Source organism: Gouania willdenowi, chromosome 9, assembly GCF_900634775.1.
Source record: "Gouania willdenowi chromosome 9, fGouWil2.1, whole genome shotgun sequence".
In the NCBI taxonomy this organism is placed as follows: domain Eukaryota; kingdom Metazoa; phylum Chordata; class Actinopteri; order Blenniiformes; family Gobiesocidae; genus Gouania; species Gouania willdenowi.
Window position 1 is genome coordinate 25,332,878 of NC_041052.1, and position 12,476 is coordinate 25,345,353.

Sequence of the window (12,476 nt, forward strand, 5' to 3'; positions counted from 1 at the left end):
CTCCAATTGCAAGGCTGCTTTCTTAACAATCTGGTCACCACTCCCCTGTAAGAACAGAATATTTTACCAACCAAGCGACTTACGATAGGGACACAAACAGTCAGAAAAGTCTGAACAATTAATGCTGAGTGAGGTGTGAGTCTAAAACTTTTGATGCTCTTGTGGAGATTTTCCACAACCATCCATCGATATAGTTCAGACAAAATCAACTCCATGAACTTCAAAAACAAGTGCAAGGCCATTCATAATAAAAAGCATTATATACAGTACATATGTATATAATCCTTTAAAAAAATGTAAAAAGTAGGTTATCAGTTTTATTGTATTAATGCATTGCAGATACCTTACTCACGTACTGTATCAGTGTTCACGGATCATTATGTTGCCACCAGCTGTTTTGTGAAACAGTAAATATGCAAGTAGATGGAAACTCAGCAGTAGTTGTTGGAGCTGAATTGAGCCCACAGAGCCACAGAATGAATCGTTCTTATGAAAAAGGGGCCCTAAGCTATGTTCTCCTAGGGAGGTAGAGAGAATAAGTCAAACCCCTGCTGCACAGAAAAACAAAGTGCTGTGGTATGAAAGTAGGATTTCACTCTCTCTCCCCAAGAACAAAAAGAATCGAGTAATTAATCTCATAGTAACTTTTTTTATGACTTATTGATCTCAAACACAGACTCAGTAATTTAATTTACTTTAGAGCAGGGGTGTCAAACTCATATGACCCAATGGGCAGGATCAGTTAAATACTGGATTTTTTTTAATTTATTTTATTTTTTAAGAAAGAAAGAAAATGAAATCTTCAATCTATTGTCCTATTTTTAACATTACAAAATGCCAATTGCTGAATAAAAATCACGTTAAATTGCCTCAGGTTTAAAACATTTAGTTTCAGCCCCAAATATCGACACCCCCAGGTTTCATTACCTACAGACTATTTAGTGTGAATTGAAATTAAAGGCAAGGCAAATGTTTTTGTCTTGCGCATTTCATACACAAGGCAACTCAATGTGCTTTCATGATCAAAAAGTGCAACGGAAAACATTCAACAGCTTAAAATCAATAAGAACATTAAAATCATCAACAAACACATTACATCAACAATAACATTACCAAAAATATCACTCTAAATCATACGCAGTGGAGAAAAAAAGTGCCTTTAACTTTTATTTTAAAATGTTCACATTAGATGCTGACTTCAGCTCTGCTGGCAGTTTGTTCCACGTCTTTACAGCATAACAACTAAAAGCAGCATCACCATGTTTACTGTGAACTCTGGGCTCCATTATCTGACCTGTGTCCATAGATCTGAGAGACCTGCTGGGTTCATACCTGACTAACATGTCACTGATGTATTCTGGACCAAACCCATTCACAGATTTATACACCAGCAGCAGAACTTTAAAGTCTATTCTGAGGCTGACTGGGAGCCAGTGTAAAGACTTTAAAACTGGACTAATGTGTTCTGACCTCTTTGTTCTGGTTAAGACCTGAGCTGCAGCGTTCTGAACCAGCTGTAGTTGTTTGATGCTCTTTTGGGGGATTCCTGTCAGAAGACCATTACAATAGTCCAGTCTGCTGGAGATAAAAGCATGGACCAGTTTCTCCTGATCTTTCTGAGTCCTTTCACTCTGGAGATGTTCTTTAGGTGGTAGAAGCTGTTTTTGTGATAGATTTGATCTGATTGTGGAATGCCAGAAGTTTTTGACTTGGCCTTTAGCTTTTAAAGAACGAGACTTAAGATACTCACTGACAGCAGTTTTCACTCATCCAGCAGTTTACTTTATTTAAGCAGTCACACAACACCTCAATGGGACCATAGTCATCTGGGTTCAGTGATAGATATAGTTGTGTGTCATCTGCGTAACTCTGATAATCAACCTTACAGTTCTGTAAAATGTGTCCTGGAGGAACTAGGGCTGGGCGATATGGCCTTTTATAAATACCGCGATATTTTTAGGCCATGTCACGATACACGATATATATCTCGATATTTTGCATTACCCTTGAATTAACACTTTGATGCACAAAATCACACCAGTATGATGATTCTATATGTCTACATTAAAACATTCTTGATCATACTGCATTAATATATGCCAATTTTAAACTTTCATGCAAAAAAGGGGATATCACAACTAAGTCAAAGTTGACATAACTGTATTTATTAAACAGTGAGTGGCTCAAACATAAAATTGTCAACAGAAGAGACATTTCAAAACAAGACATTAGTGCAGGATGCAACTCACATGGCATTTCAAAACACAAAATTAAAGTGCACTTTTTGTACATAATGCCACTACAATATTTTAAAAACAAATAGTGCCCTTTTGTGCATGTTGTCATTAAGATGACATTTCAAAACAACACTAAATTTAAGTGCACCTTTTGTGCATAATGCCACTAAGATATTTAAAAAAAAAAAAAAAAAAAAGTCCGCGAGTTTAACGGTATGGTCATTTTCAACACCGCACAGACTACAAGCTGCGATATATCGAGTATATTCGATATATCGCCCAGCCCTAGGAGGAACCATATAAAGGCTAAACAGAAGGGTTCCAAGAACAGAGCCCTGAGGAACCCCACAGGCCATTGGTAATCTGTCAGATTCAAAGCTTCCAATGCTTACAAAATAACTTCGCTCCTCCAAGTATGACTTAAACCATTGCATTACTTTTCCATTTAATCCAACCCACGTTTGCAATCTGTGCAACAAAATTGTATGATCTACAGTGTCAAATGCAGCACTGAGATCCAATAGAATGAGAACAGGTACTTTTCCTGAACCAGTGTTCAACCTTTTGTCACTGATCACTTAGATAAGTATGGGGAGAGTTTTGTCTCAAAAATATTCACAAATAGATCCACAATTTTCACGTGTTTTTCAAATCCACAAATATATTTACAATTTTCACATGTATTTTTTAGATTTTCACATTTTTCACATCCACAAATACAGTCACAATTTATACATGCTTTTTTTTTTTTTTATTTGTGTGTGTATTTATCATGAATTATGTGTAAATCTTCAATTGTGCTTGTGGATTGAGCAAAGTGCGTTTGTGGATCAGCCCGCGTGTGAATTCATTTTTGAGACAAACATAACGCAGCTTTGCTCAAATCCACACACACAGAGCTGCTGATCCACATGTGTGTAAAGTGCCAGTGGATAAAACGAGGACAGTGTGCCGATCATTGTTCAGCTCAGATCCGGGAGCGCGACGAACATGCTGACTCACTTGAAACGGCACCACCCGAAAAGCTACAACAACTGCCATCGGAGTCTTTATAGCAGCGGATAAAAGCTGTTAACAAGCTGTGAGGAGCTTATTTTTATAATATTTTATGTATTTTTTGTTTGAGAATATTATTATTACCAGGCAGCACTTTACAACAGTATAGTGTTATTATTTATTTATTTATTTATTTTTACTAAAGTTTTGAATGAACAAGCAAATTTATATTTGCATTTGTAATTGCCAGCAGATCTGCACTTACTGCAGACAATGTGGACAAGTACATTTTTATGGCCAAAAATATGAAGGTCTAAATCAAGGGCTACTTGCTGAACTGTACTGTACTTTTTGTTTGTCAAAAGCTGTTCACAAGCTGTGAGCTTATTTCAATAATATTTAATGTATTTTGTGTTTGAGAATATTATTACCAGGCAGCACTTTACAATAGTATTGTATTTTTTTAAACTTTATTTTCATATTCTGTATAATGTTAAATACATTGTTGGTTTACTAAAGTTTCGAATAATCAAGAAGCAAATTTAGGTTTTGCATTTTGTTCCATACTGTACCGAAAATGAACCCAACTGTGACCTCAAAACCGAGGTACGTATCGAATCGTGATTTTTGTGTATCGTTACACCCCTAATGTATAGTAATTAAACTTAGAATCCTCACCACACAGAGTCAGACACCATACCAATGCACTATTCAGGCTGCACCCCACCTCCTATGACAAATAGGAGGAAATAAAAATAGGACACCTTCTTAAACTGTTTCAGTGTTAATTGATTATTGAAACCAGAATGTTTAAATTGATTTAATAGATTTTTACTTAGCTGCGGTACGTTCGTCTCAAAAATAAATTCACACGCGGGCCGATCCACAAACGCGCTTTGCTCAATCAACAAGCACAATTGAAGATTTACACGTGATATTTCATGATAAATACACACACATAAATGAGAAAACGTGTAAATTGTGGATCTATTTGTGAAGATAGATAAGAGCAGTTTCTGTGCTGTGATGAGAACTAAAGCCTAACTGAAATTTAAAGTGGAATATTTTTACTTTGCATCATAAGAACTGTGTCTTTCTAATGATTATCTCCCTCTTTTATGTTAGGTGTTATATTCAATTAATTTTAGGCTTTGTCTAGAGGTTTTGTCTATTTTCATGTTCTCGTTTACCCTCTAATGTGTCTTTTCAGAGTTGCTATTATATGTCAGTCTAATATTCAGGGAGCATATGTGTTCTTTTAAAACAGGCATGTGAAATAATAATAATAAAAAAAGATCTTTTTAAATCGTAAAGAAACTGATACGTTTCACCTCATACTCTTTGTAACAAGCTTTTTCCTCAGCTGAATGGGCCTCTTAAAAGTACAGGCGTACAGATAACAGGAAACAGTTCAAACATTAAGTTACATCAGCATAGGTTTTAAGGAACATGCTCTAATTGATCAACACACATTTCTGTTACGAAAGCGTATACTAAATTTACTAATTCAACATTTCATGCACATTCAATACGCTCTTTAATACTGAGTGAGTTTGATACAAACATGCCCCAGTACTAATTTGGGTTGTTTTCATTTTCTATTGCAGTCGTTCTTCCAAAAGACCATCTTCTTTGTTTTTTATCGAGACTGTCGTTTCAGATGCTTCACAAGGCGCAGCCTGTAGTTTTTAATTAAAGCTGTTTGTAGTTGTCCTAAGACATTTAGGAAAACATTTCTGAAGCACATCTCGCCTTAGTTTTCCTTCATGTGGCATGCTGGATGCTCATTTGAGGCACTTGTAAAAAGTTAAATCATTTTTGATGTAATCCTGTGTTTTTGTTTCCCTAGATTAAAAATGAGAACAACTGTGAAGGGATTGAACTGATTTCTGATTTTGAAATGATTCCTTCTAGGAATTCATTTAATAGTCCTGCGCTGTTTTGATTAAATATATGCAAAAAATAAATAAATAAATAAATAGCAATGTTAAGGCAGTAGCTTGATGGAGGTCCTATTTTTGTCTTTGGGTTAGTTTAGTCCTATACAGCATAGAGTGTGGATGATCATCAGTTCAGCTTCCTTCCTTCATATGTATCAATTTGATTGCATCTCAATGACAATAAAGAATCTATCTCTCCATCTATCTACAGTATCTATCTATCTATCTATCTATCTATCTGTCTGTCTGTCTGTCTGTCTGTCTGTCTGTCTATCTATCTATCTATCTATCTATCTATCTACAGTATCTATCTATCTATCTATCTATCTATCTATCTATCTATCTATCTATCTATCTATCTATCTATCTATCTATCTATCTATCTGTATGTGGCTTGTTTGTCCAGTGCTGAAGATGGATAGAAATCTGTCAACATATTTCAAATATCAATTGATTGTGGTCATTGTTGTTTGAAGGTTGTTTTCCCAATATGCATTTATATATATATATATATATATATATATATATATATATATATATATATATATATATATTTTTTATTATTATTATTATTTTATTTACAGAGTAATGCTGTTTAGTATGACCTTGTTTATATCAATATTATGTTAAGTTAGCAGTTAAATTTGAATATTAAAGGGCTTTTTTCTTTTCTTTCTTCCTTTCTTTTTTTTACTACTTTGCTTTCACCTCACTGCTGACTCAGTGGGAGTAATGAAACAACCCAGGGACCTGAAGATCCAATTGTTTATAACTCGTCTCCCTTTCTGGTCTATAAAGTTTTTATTTGGCAGGAGTGTTGTGCTGTTCACTCAACAATGCAACATGCAAATCCAAGCACTCCCATGTGCTTAGGAAAAAAGATACAGATTATGTGCTCTGTCAGGCAGACACGTCCGTAGGAAAGACAAAGGGTGCTGTTTTGATGAGATGCAAATGTCAAAGTGAAGGGCAGAGACTTTTTGAAAGGTGTGGCCAGATTATTCTTTTTTCTTTAAAGTTTTTCAGGATGAGTTTCAGTTGAAAATGCACTAAACAAAGCGTTTTTAAACATATGGGCAGCAAAGGCCCTTCAAAATATATTTAAAGCCATAGGCATGTCTGGATTCTCAAGTGTTTAAACATTTGAAGGTTTATATTTGGTTGTAAATGTTAATAAAATGGATGGATTTGCATATAAAGAAATGGACAGAAATCATGGGATTAATTTCCTGAAATGGAAATGTATATGACCATAACCTTACCGAGATGTTTTGGGAGAATATCACAGATTTTCTTATTTTCCCCACAAAGCGAGAAGTTAAATATGTAGCAATTGTTGGGTAGACCTTAGCGAGCAAGCTTTAGATATACAGCACAAGGACTTGCACAACGAAATCTCGCAAGACAATGCAGTCTTGTTTAATCTCACGAGATTTGACAATATTTAGGTGGAGCATTTTGACTTCTCATTGAAAAATACAATTATTTACAAGATTTCACTTCCCTATTCCCTGGAGCATTGGGCAGAATTTGAGAAAAAATAAACATTCATTTTAAGTTTTTTTAATGCTAATGGGTGACAAAGTGCTGTAAACCAAAAAGAATGAGTTCACATATTTCTAGCTATTGCCTTGAAAATATTTTGTGGTACGTTTTGTACTTCTGTCATGGGTCCGAACACTGCGGACATGAAGTCAAATCACATTGGTGGTGGCGTCAAATTAAAGATTAAAGATTAAATTGGGGCTTTCGCCTTTATTTGGCCATGTAATGTTAGTACATTAATGGAATTTGTCTTCTGCATTGAACCCATCCCTGAGGAGCAGTGGGCAGCCATTTTGCGGTGCCTGGGGAGCAGTTCGGGGTTAAGGGACTTGCTCAACATCGTTCACGATGGCTTGGAGAGACGTCCCAATAAACCAGAAATAAAAAAGAATGAGAAGCAGATGGCTTGGAGACAAGCACAGTGGACTAAACTACTGTTTGGTTCCACAGATGCATGCAGAGGCATGTGCACAGGTCTTGCAGTAAACAGTCTCATGAACGGCGAGTAAACAAGTAACCGTGTCACAGTTAGAGTGCAGCGGATCGAGCCACATTTTCACCAATTTTATTAACAAACAACTGATAATGTCAACATCAGATCAGCGCACGGGTAACAAGACAAAGTGAAACACAAACAAGACACGCAAAAGTCCCATCGGATCAATTCACATAATCCATATATCAAAGATAAAGATAATCTATGTTATTGTCCAGTAAAATAAATGTTTCAGCGGTGCATTCCTTTAAAATTGCCCTCCTCTGCTCCATTCTCCCTGCCTAGCGGATCACCACTGTATCAACATTGCAGTTAAAGCTGCACTCCTCAGGGCTACAGCTGCTGCAGCAGGAAAGGAGGAACGCTGGTCACTATGGGCTCTATTCTCCCATGTGCTTAAGTCCAAAAAGCTGTTGCACTGTATTTGGCTGCTCGCTATTATCCCCCTACACTTAAAGCCTGATTTAAAGTTCTACGTAAAATCCCCCGTCGTAGGCACACATAGGTGTAGACCCCCTCCCCCGTAACCTTATCTCCCAAAAATCTACAAAAGGTCTGCGATTGACTGCGTTTGGCGGTGCTTCACGAGCTACAGCCATGAAAGGAAATAATAACAGCACTTTTTGTCCATCTCGGTTCTCTCTTTGACTCCATCCGCTGTAGAAAAAACTCTTGTATTGCTCCACAAAAACTTGAAACATGGTGGTGTGACTGGAAAAGGCAGTGACCGGGGCTGAGGTTTGGAGCGGACCAATCACAGCCCTAGCTGACTACCCGGGTAGTCAGGATTTTTGGGAGGCGCACATATGGTTACGCAGAACCTTAAATCAGGCTTAATGGTACGTTCACATCAAACACGTTTTGGGCATCGAAATCGTGCCTCACGCACGTAGTTGTACGCTTGTGCTCATTGAACACAGCGTCGAAGATGCTCGGGATGCACGTTTAGGGGAGGGGCTTCTCTGTTGCCGGTGGTGTTCATACAATGAATGATATTGTGGCAATCAGTTACGGTCATAATTCACCCAGTGACTGTGAAGTGGTGGGGAACATTGTGTTGAGAAGGCGGTGTTTCCAGTCGGATGTATTTTGGTGTGACTCAGTGTGTGCACTGTGATGTCAGAGGGCTATAGAGAAGTGTGGGTGAATGGAGAATAAAGTTTGGAATTCCTTGCTGAACACGCCACCTCCGAATCCCGTTCATCGGCTCTACATCATCGAGAGAGTGGCTTGGCTTTATTTGCACCTCGGCGCCGTTTCTGGATTCACCAGAGCTGCACTCGGACGAGAGTCGGGACCTCCGACGCTCCCTAGAAGCGCGTCCACCATATATTGTGAATGTACACCTGCCGAGACGACCAGAAAGAATCCATCCAAAGCGACACTGACACGCTGTCACGGGGGTGGGGGGAATCACACAAGCACACTAAAGGATTGACCATCAGCATTACTAATATGTTCACATACAGTATACCAGTTCTAGACGGGACAAAATGTGTTACATTTCATGTTATTTTACCCGTGCGTCGTGGAGCTTATTGGCTATGTGTGTGTGTGTGTGTGTGTGTGCTGCCGCCGCTGCAGCTCGTTACAAACTCTGACAGACGTCAGACTAATTAAAGTATTTTAACACTGTACAACGTAAAGCCACAGTTTGCTCACACTGCAAGAGTTAATAACAAGTGGAACATTAAGGGCAGAAGATGATGATGATGACAATGTGATGTGCATTGATGATGATGATGATGAAGCGCTGATCAAGGAGAGAGATTTTAATTGTGACTTGCACAGAATGCCGCCGATCCTCACAGTGCAATAATCTGATCAATGATCTGATCAAATCAACCTGTTACATTGTTTATCAATGAAGGCGTTTCAAATAAGGATGTCCCGATCCGATCACGTGATCGGAAATCGGGCTCGATCACGTGGTTCAGACTCGATCGGAATCGGATGTTATCTCCCAATCAGGACTCGGATATATATGTATATTTATTATCATTATAAGGGTATATACTGATTACACAACGTTCAGAACACTACGCTGCGCAGCGTCAGACCGGAGCCTTTTCAATGTTGCACTGCAAAGGTAAACAGTAGCGCTCTGGTTACAGTGTAAATGGAGAAGAAAGCTCTGAAGCTGCAGAACTAGTAGAACATGATGACACAGAAGAACTTGTGTCAAAAAGAGGAGGAGCCCTGTCTGTTGTTTGGTCGGCAGAACAAGTTGGATGCAGGTGGAGAGTTAGACCCAAGTTCTCAGACGTTTGTGAATAAAGGAGTTCAACAGCAGGTAGATCTCTACAACATTTGTTCTGTTTGGGAGAGACCAAACATATCGTTAGCCTCTCTGGTAGCTAGCCTGATGCTAGTGTGTGTGCGCACTGCACACATATGTTTGAGGGCGTGTTTGTCTGCTTGTGCATGCGTGTGTGTGTGATTTGAGTGTGTGCGTGTATGTTTATGTGTGAGAACAGACCATCCTAAGTCAATCTACTGCATTATTTTCTATATCAAGCGCCTACAGCAGGACGTGCAGGTGTGATTCTCAACTGGTAGGTCGGGACCCAAAAGTGGGCCGCACACCTGTACTGGGTGGGTCGGAAACGGGTGGTCAAAAATTAACCAATCCTTAATGTCTCTCAAAATAGACTTTTCTTTTGACAGGCACATGTTGCACAGAAAAATATATGGATTTATGTTTAAAAGCTATTTTTTAAATACTAACTTTTGTTGGTAAAATTAACATGCTCAGCACCTGCAATGCCAACAAAATTAAGTTAATATTATTTAATCTTGCACTAAAGTCTAACTTGAATTTTTTTTTTGAAGTATTGCTTGATGCTGCTCTTTTTAGGGCTGAATGTTAAAATAAGGTGAATAAAATCTATAAGGGACATCCGGGATCTGTTTTTTTGCTCTTCTTTATCTTTTTAATGTATTATAGAAGTATCAAATCGGGACTCGGTATCGGCCAATTCTCAAAGTCAAAGAACTCGGACTCGGGGGCAAAAAAACCTGATCGGGAAATCCTTAGTTTCAAATTAAAAGTGAACTTTATAATTTTGGCTGCAGTTACACTGACCGCCATAGTGTCACGATGGAGTCTGATTTCTAAATCCTGCCATATGCTCCTTTAAGCATTTTTAGCACGATTTTCACATAGTGGTGAATTAATCTGTAGCACATAACTGTCAAGTTTTGGATTTGAAAATAAGGGACATTTTCTGGCAGCCACTACGAGCCGTCCCACGCGCCCAATCAAGCTCAGTATTGCTTATATTTTAAGATAGATGTATAAGAAATCTAAAATAGCCACTTGTCAACCACTTGCTAAATACAATTATGTGATTAGAATCTGGTAGGTCGACCTTGATTAACATTGAAATGCTGTGAACATTCCTATTAGGGCTGGGCAATATGAAGCAAAACTCATATCTCAATATATTTTCTCAAAATGGTGATATACAATATAAATCTTGATAATTTTATCAAATAAAGTCTGACCAGAAAGACAATTCTGGGTTAAATTTGCTGATGCAAAATGCTACACAGGCTCATTTATTAACAAACAGCAGATCAATATGTGCACTCATTAATCCATCTAACTGAGCTTTACGTGTTGTTCTGAGAAGTAAAACTCCTAAAACTAGTATTTTGATACATAATGTAATATATATAATAGCTTTATATATATATATATATATGAAATATTATAGTTTTCTATATTGCCAAAATAGAAAACTCGATACATCTTAAATCTCGATATATCGCCCAGCACTAATTCCTAAATTATAAAACAGCCTAAATAAAAACATAAAATGTGTATATGAATCACATATGTTTATTTAATATACTTACAGTTTCTATACAAATCAACACGTTGCATATTTACTGTTAATTTCACATTGCTTGTCTTTAAGTTAGACATTAACAATTAAATTTTCATTATATATTTTCTGATAATTTATCATGCTCACTCATGTGGTTCTCTGGTATTCACTAATGACTTATTATAGACACATTTGTTGCAGACTTTACATTCTTTAACACTTTTTGAAAGGAGAGTATATTTGTGGAGCTTGATTTTTCATGGTGACTTACTCGTTCCTTCCGCTGTGGTGAACTGTAGTCTGCACTCATCTCGCGAGAACTGCCACTCAGGCCATTTCAGGTGGCAGTTCTCGTGACGGCGTTCAGTTTAGTAAGCCATCTTTTAATTATTATTACTTTAAAATACAGGATATTTACGAGAAAATAATAATACGGGAAGATTATGGGAATGAGGGGTAAATACGGGAGTTTCCCGGGTAAAACGGGATACTTGACAGGTATGGTGTAGTACACACTAAAAAAACTAAAACCTAGCTTTCAGATGACATTTGTTGTGTTGGTAGAATTAGTGAAAAACATGTATGTAATGCTACAGACAAACAAACATTCACACTGACCAAATATGACAGCTGTCAAGCTGCTTCATGTGATCCATTGTACTGCACATTTACCTCAAATGTCTATCAATTATGATATGTAGGAGTAAAATCACATAAATAACAGGTGTTTATTATCAAACAAACATCTTAGGTTTTCGTTTTACATGCACTTACTGGTGACAATATGTGGACACAAGAAAAATGTGATTAAAAATAAACAAAAGGCTACTGCGCCTCTAGCTAATGACCACTTCTTAACTCCCTGTTTGTGCTGTCAACATGTGGCCAATAGTGTGACACTACAATGGAAGCAGGAGAGCAAGTGTTTAACACATAATTTATAGCTCGCTTGCTTCCGTGTATAATTCAGCAAGATGACAGCAAGGAGATCAAGTGGAAAACACTATTAATCAAAAATCCTCATCAGAATTGTAACCTGTCAAGAAAGTGATTTATAAGAATGATCAGAGGAAGGAAAATCCGAGGCAGCCATGGCATGAAAATGTAGGAGCATGATTATGTAACTGACTGCTCTTGAGAAGAAGGTCAAACACACACTTCTTTTGATTTAAATGCCCTTAATGCAGTTCAGTCCAGTCATAACAAAAGAATTGTCCATGTAGTGAACTCTTGTGGTTTCAACAGCAAAATTGCAGAGTAATTCTAATCACGATTGTTATTACGACCTCGTGTCATTGAACACATAACTTTTTTTAACATTAGCTTTAAAGGGTACCTGTACTGAACATATGGATAACATAAAATGTGTTTAATGTATTACCAAATATTTTTCACAATTATTTTAAAACAACATTTAAATTACTTTTTT

At 37.3% G+C, this 12,476-nt stretch overlaps 1 protein-coding gene across 1 annotated transcript in view; it reads left to right on the top strand.

Moving 5' to 3' along the window:
• si:dkeyp-14d3.1 (transmembrane protein 132C) overlaps positions 1-12,476 on the top strand; it is a 261,882-nt gene that overhangs the window by 50,946 nt on the left and 198,460 nt on the right. The gene's annotated exons all lie outside the window — the stretch shown is intronic.